At 40.6% G+C, this 14,034-nt stretch overlaps 1 protein-coding gene across 3 annotated transcripts in view; it reads right to left on the bottom strand.

Annotated features, from left to right (window-relative positions):
• Positions 1-14,034, bottom strand: part of VAV3 (vav guanine nucleotide exchange factor 3) — a 2,320,370-nt gene that overhangs the window by 1,850,371 nt on the left and 455,965 nt on the right. The gene's annotated exons all lie outside the window — the stretch shown is intronic.

Below are 14,034 nucleotides of genomic sequence, written 5' to 3'. Positions count from 1 at the left end.
CATCAGGATGTAAGCTTGCAGTAGCAAGTTCACTCCAAAACTGTGATTCCTTACGCAGTTGCACTTGTATAAACACCTTAAGCCCCTCCCTGCCCTTACCTCATTTCCTCTCAATCATTCCTCATACCCATTTAAGCCTTTCCTCCCCTCCTACCCTCTCAACTCCCACTAATATATTTAACTGCCTCCCTCTGAAGATGTCCCTGGACAAATTGGTTTGTTACCAAACCTCATTTATTCATGACATGTCATTATAAGAGAAAAACAGACAATCTGCATTCATATCTCAGTAACACACACACACACACACACACACACACACACACACACACACACACACACACACACACACACACACACACACACACACACACACACACACACACACACACACACACACACACACACACACACACACACACACACAAAAGATGTGAAACTAACTGTACATTTTGTACATTTATACAGCAAGGTGATAGTTTTTATTGCCATTATTTAAAGAAAATCATTAAAACCAGTGCAGGGGGTGACTGTAACACTACAAAAGTAATTTACAGGGCACAGTGCAATGATTGTGATGCATTCTATGTGGGCAAGACTGCAAATAAGTTCAGTCATAGGATTTCATGTCATCTGTCAGAAATCCGCTCTGGATGTAAAAATAATGCACTAGCCAAACACCTTTCTCTTCGTAAATGACACACAGGCTTTAAGTTCCAGATCCTGGATCGCATAGACATGGGTGATCTTGAAGGAGACATCTCGAATATTCTGGAGAAACATGAACTCGTGGCAATTAAAGCTGAACTCTTTTAGGAAGCCTGGACTAAACTACTATTGTTCAATTAAAAGTGCACTGGAACTTAGAAAATTGCCACATTGTTTACATGACTAATTGTATTTTATTTTATTCTACCAGTTGGTTTTAAATACCATTTTAAATCAGTTGTAATTTAAGTGTATATTTTGTTTCCATCATCATACATACATTTTTTCTTATTTTTATTTTTTTCTGGTTCTTTTTCCCACTTTATTCAAAATGATGTGTAATAACAATACTAACTAATTATACAATTATATATATTTTTATAGATAGTTTTTAGGGTTCTTGTACACAGACCTGAAGAAGTCTAGGACAAAAGCGATCTTTGTTAACAATAGGTTATGAAAATAGAAATTGATTTTTACATGCAAAATGTATATGTATATATTTATATATATATATTTTTTTTTGATTGCCAAATGATGTTGATATATTTCCAGCCATGTAGTATATTGTCTTGGATAAAATCACAGACTTAATAATCTACTTAATAATCTGGTTAAATAAGAGGTACCACATCATTATTAATTTTATTTAAAGTACATAAGGGTTATAATATTATTATGACAGCTACTAAGTAAGGCAGGACCAGCTCGAATGTCACACTGATGGGGGAAGGGATGTGAATTTAACATGTGTACCAATAACACTTTGTTTTACAGCGCAATAAACCACTCCCATGCCTGATAAAAAGTATATATATATATATATATATATATATATATATATATATATATATATAGAAAGCTTGTGAGGAAATTATTACTCTATTTTTGTTTTACTTGGATTGCTTGTCTGTGTACTTAATAAAGGATTTTCGACTGGAAACAGACTGCCTGCCTTGCTTGGGTTACTTTTGAATACTTAGTAATGTTGTACAATTATATATTTTTTATTATTATTTTTTATTTTGTTTTGTTTTGACTTAAGACGAGTTTAAGTTCGCTACTTCTACTACAATTGTCTGATCTGATTAATATACAGTGATTAACTAGAGATATATGGACTGAAAATCTTCCACCACTGAGAAGTTTCTTACACTGTTTTAAATAATTTTTACTCAGACCTAAATCATGGTGAAAAACTGTTGATATCTTTACTCAGCAGTTAGGTACAGCATGTTAATATATTATTCTGTTCGTGTTTTTCTATGTAATACAAATCAAAAGTAATTTTTATCAATGTTCCATATTTATTTATTTGTTCAACCTCTTATATGGCAATGTTTTCCTAGTATATACTATTATCTTCCCATCACTTCCTTTTTCATCATATCTCAGAACTGGTTCCTTTTTCATCATATCTCATATCTGAACTGTGACTTTTTTTATTTTTACTGCTACTCTGTCACTGTTTGCTATTTGTGCATCTGTTACATATAGGATCCCTACTGAAATGTTGGCACTTGAAATGCCGAATGTCAAAAAGCCAAAAAAAAACCTACTGAAAACCAGTAGAAAAGCAAATCTCAAAAATCGCTCTTCTCCTTCAAACTTCTTTTGCAGGGGGCTATCTCCCCTAAACTCCCCATACGTACATATACCAACTCTGAGATCACCATACCTCTGACAAAAGGAAACAGTCTGAGAAATGGCATGTCAGACCCAGTATATGTAAATCCACTGTTTCGGACATTTAGTCTAAGCATTTTGGGGCTCACTCTAGTGGGTTCCGACATTTCAAGTCGTTACCTTCATATGTCTGATGTTTAGAAAGACCAGGTCTACAATTTCATTAAGCTTTATAGGGGAATTCATAAATTTACATCAATTAGTGTTTTTGATATATTTTATTAGAGAAAAAAGTCCTGATAATTTTTATTTGTCATTGTTCCATTATTTTATATTATACTGCTATAATATGAAGCTATACACAAAAGCATAACATATTGGCTTGTCACATCTTACTTACGTATGTATACTTGTATTCCACAAAGTTAAATCATTTAATTAAAGCAGCTATTACACTATTTTAAATATTTATGAGTTCTCCTTCATCTACTAGTTTATATCCCTTTAACACACAATCATTCTTCCCCTATCATGCTCCGTGACTGACTTGATACAACGTTTCTGACTTTATTACATCCGCAATCTCTGATATCTAGTATCAGCATCTTCTTCTCTCACAGCATGCCCCAGTCCTTTCATATTCTTTAAGTTATGTGTATTGCTATGAATTACTTCTATTGTTATATTTATACAAATTTCCATTTTTCTGTTACTGTTCAACTAAAATAGGCTTTCTATAAGTGTTATTCAGAAATACATGATGGTACATTTTATTCTTATGTGTACTTATATAGTTGCATATTTTTTATCTATGCATTTACTCCAATTATCTTCTGATTTAACTTGTATTGGTTGTAGGTATGGAGAAAAATATTATTTCTCCTACTTATGCCTGGGCTTTTACTCTCACTGGAGCTGTTTCTTTTGTTTTTTTGTTTTTTTTTACTTTCTTGTCCAATATTACTTATTGCTGTTTATACAACTTAAACATGCTTTTATCAACCAATGTTATTTCCAATACTGCTTCAGAAATAATCTTTGCCCAAAGTGTAACTAACAATTGCTGCTTCCTGTGCCATTTCCCAATCTGGTACTCTCCTCAACTTTACACTATAGCACACTACTTGCTACATTTATAAGAAGCAGCTTGCTACAGTTTATGCCACACACTGAGCACTATGGAGTGTCAGTTCTGACCTCAGATGTAATACTAGCATTCATTTCTGAATGCCCGTAATGCACTGAAGACGCAGAAAGCTACTGTATTTCACTTCTGGCCACAAATGCAATACACTGAAGACTGATCTGACTCTGCTGATCCCACCATTAACACTGTGCTGATCATGCACCCAGGGTGGTGGCCCCCTTCACCTCAACCCAGGTATGCCTCTGGCTATAAATAACCACTCATGTTATCTTATTATTTTTCACACACACACTCACACACACACACACACACACACACACACACACACACACACACACACACACACACACACACACACTCACACAGCTTCTCTAAGTGGTTCTTTTATACACAGTTAACCGATCTTTATGTTTACTTAGATGTAAAAAAAAAAAGCCTCTGAGGTCACTGTATGTTTAGGAACAGGAAGCAGTGATGTCAGAGAAACTGGTGATCTTTGTTATAATGTTATTACCAGTTTTCAGCAAATGTTTCAAATTTATTTACATTGCTGTATACATTATGTGCAGAGTTCCTCCTTAACCCATTTCAAGTGTAACTTGAACAACTGGATGGGGAACAGGAAGTTCATCCCTGGTTTGACACCTATATCTCTAATGGATACAGGCATCCTGTAAATGCTTCATCTCCCAAACTCCTGCTTACAATTATCGAAGGTACCATACCTTGTCAGAGATTTAGGATGTATGGCTAGGCTTAAAAAGACCCTTGTGGTCATTAGCCTAGTATACACGTATGAACCTATAAACTTATAAAGTACCTACTTTGTTTGCCACAACTTGGCCTTCAGAGCATTTTTTTAATTGCATGCAGTATGAAAAGAACTTTTAGTTCCTGCATTCATACACAGTACATAAAAGATTTGCTTGCATATACATTTGTGTGTGTGTGTGTGTGTGTGTGTGTGTGTGTGTGTATGTACATTTGGCTTTATGAATATTGCATGTGAGCATGTGTTTGTGTATATTTGTTCACATGATTTCATTTTCTGTGTATGTAGCCCTGTGATGATTCACAATTAAATTATCTGAATACAAGTCAATCAAATTATGTTTCAAGAAAATTGCTAGTACTACAAGTCTTTGACTAAAGAAACAAGATAGGTCTTCAGTGTCCACTGCATTGATTTATGATGTATTTATTTATTTAAATCTGTTAATGGGGTTGGAGCACTAGTCCACGTGGTCTCATTTCAGGTTTTGCCCAGGATTAAACAAATGTGTGTGTATATAATACATAGCAGACACTACATAACATAAATTTGGGAGTATACAATATACAAAAGTATTGAATACAAGAATAAAATTCTATAGCTAATAAATGTTACACAAGTATAGAGATAATAATGGCAGCTGTCACTCAATACCAGATATTTACATACTTAAGAAGTCTTATTTTTAATTACAGTGTGTTAATTTATGTATTAGATGTAAAACACTTTGCATTGCCACAGTGATATGTTGAAGTATCTAACAGCTTTTAAAACTGCTGACTGTATAGCAGCACATAGTGTGTTACAGACTGTAAAACATGTCCCATTCTTACACATTTTTCTGTTAACTAGCAGTACATCAAGACAACTAATGTTACATGTACTACAAAATTATCTCAGGTTTTCTGGAATTATGACTACTTGTTATGTGTCCTCAATTTGAAAGCCAAGAGCCTCCTCTTTTGCTACTATAATGCTGTACTGTATGGCTAACTGGTGTGACCGCAGCAGCAATGCAGGTGCTTTGCAGAGCAAAGCAGAGTAATATCCCTATTAGATATGTGGCTTGGGGGGAGGGGAATGCAACACACTATGAGTGCTTCTGTGTTCTGGCACCCTGCACTGCACCAGTTATCTAATTGTTCTATCTTTGTGACATCTGCACATCTATATGCTGCACTGACACTGCATATACATGCCATCTCAACCTTTTGTTATATTAGTCTTTTTCTTATGAGCAGGTTGCCCCTGACTACCGTGACCCAGGTTCAATTAGCAGCTCCAGTGACTAACAGAGCAACAGTGGAGGGATGGGCGATTACATTAACATTCCCCAAATGATCACTGGTGGGACTGGGATTGTTGTGCTGGGGGTGCTGTCCAAGGAGGGGAAAGGGTGGTGGGCATAACTGAACTGCCATGGAGGTGGAGGTTACATGCTATATGCCCATATTCCACATCCACCTTTCATATACAACCACAAGACCACAATGAGATATGAGATGAGAGGGGGAGAAATGGCCCATGGGATATAGAAACAAAAACACTGATGGAGAAGGCCAAACCCTCCCAACATGCCCTTAGGTTCCATGACTGGCCCCATCTGCACTACAGTAAAGTCCAGGAGACATGGTGAAGCTAGCATTCGTGGCATGGATGTGAGGCACTGGTTAGAAAGGTTGTGTGATGAAGCAAGGGAGCAAATAGTGCTCGAAAAAAGTTCCTTTCTAATGAGCTGCTGAACTCATGAACTGCTTTATTATACTAATGTATGGGAAAATGTAACCATCTGTGTTAACAGTAACACAGAAAGCATTCTATTTTAGACTAGCATTAAGTGCAGGTCATGGCAGGAAAAGCACTCAAAGGTAGAAACAATATTTAAAAATTATACTGAGGAAGTGATAGAGTGTTCACACACCCACACTAGAAACAAGCACCTTATAAATCTGATTAGCGGGTCATAGACCTCAACCTTACCTCACAATACCTCAATATTGTTCTCAGCCACTGTAACTGGGAACCACTACAAACCCTAGGATTAGACCAGGCAGTAGATTACTTTAATACTACATTTATTAATGTTCTTAACAGACGCGTCCCCAGCAGGAAAATTAGAGTGAAAGCTAATTATGCCCCTTGGCTAAGTAGGGACACTAGAGCCCTACTAAAAGCCAGAGATAAAGCCTGGAAAATTTAGAAGAGTGAAAACACCACTATCTCCAAGCAAAACTATCAACAGCTTAGAAATCAGGCCAAGGCTGAAACCAAACAAAATAAACAAAACTACTTCCTTAGCACCCAAAACAATTACTCAAAAAATCTGCAAAGATTCTGGCATTCCATTAACTCTTTACTGAAACCAGGCAAAACCACTACTCTGGCTCCAAACTCTACAGATAGTACTTCAGACATAGCCACTCAATTTAATCACCACTTCACAAAATCTATCTGACCCCTCTCCAGTCAGTTAACCAATCATAGCCCACCACAAACCCAATCCAATCTATCTGAAAGGTCCTCCTCCTTTTCTCTATCACCTGTCCCCACATCTACAATTAAAAAACTCCTTCTAAAGATTAAACTTACCACCCTTGCAGCCAACAACATACCTGCTACCTACCTAAAAATGGCCAATGACTCTTTATCATACCCCATCTCCATCCTAATCAACCGCTCCATCCAGGAATCCTATATACCCAAACTCTGGAAAGTATCTTATATTATTCCTCTTCATAAAGGGGGTAACTCCTTTCTCCAGCTACTGACCTATTGCCATCCTATGCCCCTATCTAAAATTCTAGAGAAATGCATCCATTAGCAAATCATGAAATTCCTGAACACACATAAGCTCCTCTCTACCACACAACATGGCTTCCGCCCACATCACAGCACAACCACTGCTCTTCATTCCTTCTCTAATCTAGTTAACCTCCACAGGAACAACAACAAATATACATCTGCCATTTTCCTGGACCTCTCAAAGGCACTCAACATGGTCTATCACTCCATCCTGCTACATTCTCTAACCTCACTATAGCCTGGTTCAGAAGCTACCTATCTGACAGGCAACAATCTGTCCAATGGCAAGGAACACTATCCCCTCTACTTCCAATTACCATAGGAGTCTCACAAGGCTCTATACTGGGCCCTCTTCTCTTTTCTATTTTCACAAACAACCTGAATAGCTCAACCAAGAATGCCACACTTATTCAATATGCAGATGATTCAGCCCTGATCTGCACTGCCTCATCTCCCACCATACTACAGCAACTTACTCAGGAAACATTTAACTGTGTAGAAAAATTGATCTCAGGTATCCAACTTATCCTAAATCCCAGGAAGACAAAACTACTACTATTTTCCCCTAATAAATCAAAAGCTCCCCTCTCCTTCTCCATTATATCTTAGGACGGCACTACCATCTCCCCTTCTAACCACACCAAACTTCTGGGCATCAAAATTGACAATAATCTTCACTTTGATATCCACATCTCCCATACCATAAAATTGGTTCACAAAAATATGGGCTCACTATATAGGCACAAAAACTTTCTTTCATAGCAAGCAAGTGTCACTCTTGCCCAAAATCACCTCCTCCCCACACTACTGTACGCAGCGCCGATTTTCGCCCATATTAGAAAGTCTGACCTAGATAAACTAGAATCCTGTTACAATAAGATAGCCAAGTTTGCTACAAACTCCAATTACAGAACACATCAGTGTACTGTGCTAAAAGAACTAAAATGGCTTGAGTTAACCCAACACCTTAACTACCACCAGCTAGTTACTGCTTATTAACATCCTCAAGTACCCTGAAAAACCCCCTTTAATATTCAATCTTCTTACCCACAACACTGCTAATCGGCATCTCCGATCTAGTGAAAAATCTCTCCTCTGTATCACCAGGGCGAACCAGGGAAAGCACTCTCTTCCCACACTGTTGCTAAGAACTGGAACTCTCTTCCCCATTCTCTGACCACTGCCCCTACCACCCCACAATTCAAAAACTCGCTCAAATCACATCTACTCAATACCTGGTTGTGCCCCTGTATCACTTAACTTACCGTCACTCTTTCCATCTCCCCCTTCACTTTACAACTTCCTAACTACTCACCTTAACCCTCTATGTTCTAAAACCTAGCCAGTTCTGCTGCTACTACTCTTGCAGAGCCTCTGCTCCTCTCCTTAGTCACAACAGTATACATCTGCACATTAAATGTAAATGTCTAACTGTTGTCTGCAGGAAAATGCCTGTTTGTATTTTTCTCATGATGACTGCACAGCACTGTATAAATTGTTATCTTTATTTTAGTTTTTTGTTATTTTTATTGTTATTTTGTTGAACCAAAGCTGAAGTTTTTCTCCCCGGGCCTCTGCTGTAAATGGATCTGGTCCAGTTGGAACTTCCCGGTTAACAAATGTAAAATAAAATAAAAAAATAAATAAATAAAACAGACATAGGATGAGATGCTACCTTAGAAAGACACACTGTTTTAAAGTGACAGGACATCTGAGGAAGGAGTAGCTCTCAGTTAATATTGTGAATGAGGAGGAGGAGCACAGCAGGTAAATGAGAATGTGAATGAGGAGGAACACAGCATGGAAATGAGAATGTGAATGAGGAGGAGGAGGAGGAGCACAGCATGGAAATGAGAATGTGAATGAGGAGGAGGAGGAGCACAGCAGGGAAATAAGAATGTGAATGAGGAGGAGGAGGAGCACAGCATGGAAATAAGAATGTGAATGAGAAGGAGCACAGCAGGGAAATGAAAATGTTCCCTTCCAGCTCATTAGCAGGTATATGGAGAAGAGGAATAGTGGTGAGAGTTTAAGCTGGCATAAATGCCTCCATAGATCCGATGAGTGGATGAGAAGGAGGTCAAATGGCAACTAAGGGGGGAATTGGGGAAGATTATACTACACATAATCAGCCTTGCAGCATAGAAGGATAAAGGCCCGACTACAACCCAGATCTGATTAGTGCCTCACTGACTGGCTGGCTGGCAAGGAAGATGGGCAATGTGTATTTCAGGAGGTAGCTATTTTTCAGACCCATCTTTAAACTGCCACTCCAGTGGTATATTGAGACGGTCTCACAGCCACCAAAAGCAAGAGCTGGTCTGGGAGGGGTATGCACTGTGGCTGCCTAAGCTGGTGCATTACCGTGCATTATTTTACATGTAAAAAAAAAAAGTTATCCTTGTTTCCCATCTTTCCTGACCTTTCCTTTCCTTCCATCGACAAGCCACGATGCTTTGCTAGGGACGGCTTGCATCTTTCACCCCTGGGCTTTCGGATATTGGCAAAGACTCTTGCTACCCCCATAGCGCCTTTTTTAAGCAAGGCTCAAAAGACAAACCCACCTCCATAGGTATCACAAGGGATAAGAAACTAAGAGTAATGCTACTCAACGCCAGAAGTCTAAACCTCAAGATGCACGCACTCGAAACTCTCCTTAGCATGGAGAACATCGATATCTGTGCAGTAACAGAAACCTGGTTAAAGGCTCTCGAGAGCACCCCAGCACTACCAGGTTATACCTCATACCATGCTTTTCGGCCCCAAAACCTGGACCGAACCACAAAAGGAGGGGGAGTATCAATATTCGTCAAAGATACCCACACCTCCAGGTTGGTGGCACAGCACGAAGCATCAGAGACTATCCATGTGCAACTAACAGTGGGTAAAACTGCCTTCCAGTTTATAGCCTGCTACAGACCACCCTCCCAAACCCAGGAACCCCACTCGGCCTTCCTGAGAACACTGGAAAATATGAAGGTCTCTCCAAGCACCATTATATTGGGTGACCTTAACTACCCAACCATAGACTGGGAGCATTTCTCTAGCTCCAACATCCTAGCCCAAAGGTTCCTAGAATTTATAAACTCAAATGCTATGGAACAACTTGTTACCACTCCCACAAGAGGGGAAAACATACTGGACCTGATCATCACCAACATGGGGACTCTATGCTCCAGACCAGAAGTGTATCCCTCACTGGTGAGATCAGACTATAAACTAATCTCACTGGATATTCACATCCCGACCCCACCCCATGCCCAGAAAACCACAGGGAAAAACTTCTCTACAGCAAATTTCACACTCCTCAAAACCGAGGTGGAATCCTTCAAAGCCCCCGGGCCTGTGGATAATACGGCCCAGACCACAAAATCCTTTATAAACGCATTCTATGAACACCTTCAGGAATGCATGGATCATGCAATCCCAAATAAAACCAAGACCCAATCCTCCAAAGGCAGACGTCCTGTCTGGTGGACCCCAGCCATAAACAAACTATACAATAGAAGGAGGAAGCTACTACATGACAGAGCAAAATCCCAAAAAGGGAAGGCATCTCTGATCAGTATTAGCAAAAAACTACGGCACTCATAAAATCGTCTAAGGCCAGCTTCGAGAGAAAAATTGCACAGGACACTAAGGATAATCACAAGGCTTTCTTTAGTTATGTTAGGAACCTGGGTGGGAATTCCCAGATATGCTCAGAATTAGTCCAAAATGACAAAAAATACACCGAAACCACAGACATTGCCAACATCCTAGCTGACAGGTTCAGTGCAAACTTCTCCCCCCCCTCCCCACCAAAAGGGTTAATATCTATCCCAGCGGAGTGCTGCCCCCCTGACATCTCAGATGCTCAGGTAAGAGCTGCCCTCTCCAAAGCAAGAAACACAGCATCAATGGGACCAGACGGTGTCCCAGGCTGCGTCCTACATGAACACCAAGAAGAGCTAAACCCAAACCTAAAACTACTGTTCAATCTCAGCCTTACTACAGGATATGTACCCAAAGAGTGGCGTACAGCAACAGTGGTCCCTCTCCACAAAGGTGGTGCCTCAACAGATCCTGGAAACTATCGCCCCATAAGTCTCACTAGTTTGGTCTGCAAAGCTATGGAAAGGATCATCATGGACCTTATAAATAAAGATATTGGGGACCTACAGACACTGGATCCTACCCAGTTCGGCTTTGTTAAGGGCAGATCCTGCCTCTTAAACCTGGTCGATTTCTTTGAAACAGTCACCAAGGCCATTGACAAGGGGAAGGTGGTCCACACAGCCTACATGGACCTCGCAAAAGCCTTCGATACAATACCCCACTCGGGCATTATAGATAAACTCACCAGCTTAAATATAAACCCCTATGTCACTAGATGGGTTGCAAACTGGCTCAAGGACAGAACCCACATGGTTAGAATAGCTGGAGCCATGTCAGACTCCAAACCAGTTACAAGTGGCGTCCCACAAGGCTCAGTCTTGGGACCTCTCTTGTTCGGTATATATTTCTCGGAGGTACAGGCCAACATGGAAGGACTGTAGCTGATCAAGTTTGCAGATGACTGCAAACTGGGTGCCATAATAGACTCTCCAGCCGACACAAGCATCCTCCAAAAGGGCCTCAAAGAAACAGACAACTGGTGCCAGAGCCATGGCCTCAAGCTAAACGCCAAAAAGTGTATAGTCATCCCCTTTGGCAAAAACAAAGTGCCCACAAATTACCACATAGGTGGTAATCCATTAAGTACAGAAGAAGTAATTAGGGACCTGGGGACCCAAGTTGATAGCAATCTCTCATTTGACAACCACGTGGCCAAAGTGGTTAGAAAAACATTTTATATAGCCCACCTAATCATGAAGGGATTCACATCTAGATCAGGGGAGGTCATCGTGCCTCTTTACTCACCCCTCATCAGGCCCATAATTGAGTACAATGCCCCTTTTGGGATGTACCTTACCAGACACCTGCAGCAACTGGAATGACCCCAAAAGTACCTCAACAAGAGGATCAAGGGGCTCAAACAGATGCCATATGCTGCCCGGTTAAAGAAACTCCAGCTCTACTCAGTGGCATACCGCCTGCTCAGAGGCTATCTGTGCCTGACGTATAAAGCCATGTCCAACCCGGAATTAATGGACATGCTGCACCTCAGAAAATCCAAATCCCATCGAGCTACGCGCTCGAGGGACTTAAACCTCCACACTGAAATAAATAGGACATGCTGGAGGGACAGATTCATAACCCAGAGGCTCCCTTCACTCTGGAATAAAATCCCAGTCCAGGTTAGGCAGAGTACCTCATTGACTCTCTTCAAGAGGAAACTTGATGAGTGGATGGGAGATCGTAGGTTTACCCCGAGTATCACTTCTGTGTCACTGTTAGACAGAGGCACAGTATACTAACCTCGAAAAAGGGCATAGCAAAATTAATTTAAAATGGGTGGTGAAAGCCATACACACTCTGGCTAGGCTTATAAATGCCCTAGGGCAGATAGCCTAGTATGAACCTATGAGCCTATGTGTGGACTGGGGAAGGATTAGGCAGCCCCTGTGGTGATGCAGGTGTGTATGACAGCACTTGGGGTAGATTTAGGGCAAGAGAAGAAAAAAGTCTTTTGAGTAAAGGGATACCAGGTAGAGTGCAAGAACCTCCTCAACATCTGCCTGGATGATGGCCCCCCCCCTGTACAGATTCTTGCCCTGGCAGATTTGTATGGTGATCCCACACCACAAGGGAATGAACAGGAATGTGTCAGCTGCTATACACAGGGAAGAAAAACATTATATGTGAACAGTTGCATATAACACTAAGTAATTATGGAAGTGGGAGGCTATCCTAGATGTAATAAGCTCCATAGAGTATTATGATGGGAGGAGGTAGGAGATAATTATCCTAGACATTAGCAGTTACATATGAAAGGACAACTGAACGATGACTTGTGTAGGCATGAGCACTTACATTCTGTACTGAAATGGGGAAGAAGCAGGAGAGAATAAATATAGATAAAAGCAGTATTAGGGATGTCAATTCCAGGCATACCAGATCATCAGATGTACTGGCAACACTGGAGGAATACAGGGGTCTACATTACAAAGGCATGATGGGTTGGTGAGAGAATATGTACTGCTTGCATGGCATGATGTTTAAAAAACTCCGAACATATTCTGATCAGGATAGCATGTCACAAAATGGTGTTTGCTGTATCACCAGGGTCTGGTAATCACTTATTCACTGATTATGCAGTCTGCTCTACATGGACCAGAAAGTACAGTTTTGTACCTACCATAAATGTAGATGTCCGATAGGTATGCAACTGCAGTCCTTACATATGGGTTGTCCTGCCTCAGGCAGCACTTCGGTCGGCCGGATTCCAAAGTCTGGGTCCGGCGTCGGCTGATGTCGCCCTTTCCCCGATGTCAGAGCACCTGGGGTATAAAAGCGTCAGCCGACGCCATCTTCTTCAGTGTTTCTTGCCCCAGATGCCAGGTGCCCTCTAAGGAAGGCTAAATTTTGAAAATATAGAAAAAATTCCAGACAAGTACAACAACATAAAAACAAATACACCATAAAAGATTACCCCAGGTAGCTAAAAAGAGGGGTAGCAACCCAAAAGAATACCACAGAGGGGTATGTGGGAGGGAAAACCTGACTGCAGTTACCTACCTATCGGACATCTACATTTATGGTAGGTACAAAACTGTACTATGTCCTTCAAGGATGCAACTGCAGTCCTTACATATGGGTTGAATACCATAGCCAACCTGGGGGTGGTAGGCACTAAGACAAAGATGGTGTAGCTAAAATGCCCTGCAGGACTGCAGTAGTAAACCCTGCTCTGGATCTGGAATATAAAGGCAGGTTGTAATGTTTGGAAAATGTATGCACGGAGCTCCATGTAGCAGCTTCTAAAATGTCCTTTGTTGCCACTCCTCTTAAAAAGGCTGTGGAGGTGGCTGTAGCTCTGGTGGAATGTGGCCTGATG

This window comes from Protopterus annectens, chromosome 10.part0 (genome assembly GCF_019279795.1).
Source record: "Protopterus annectens isolate FY-2018-M chromosome 10.part0, PAN1.0, whole genome shotgun sequence".
Lineage (NCBI taxonomy): Eukaryota > Metazoa > Chordata > Ceratodontiformes > Protopteridae > Protopterus > Protopterus annectens.
Note: the sequence above shows the minus strand (reverse complement) of the source record. Positions and strands in the feature narration are given on the sequence as shown.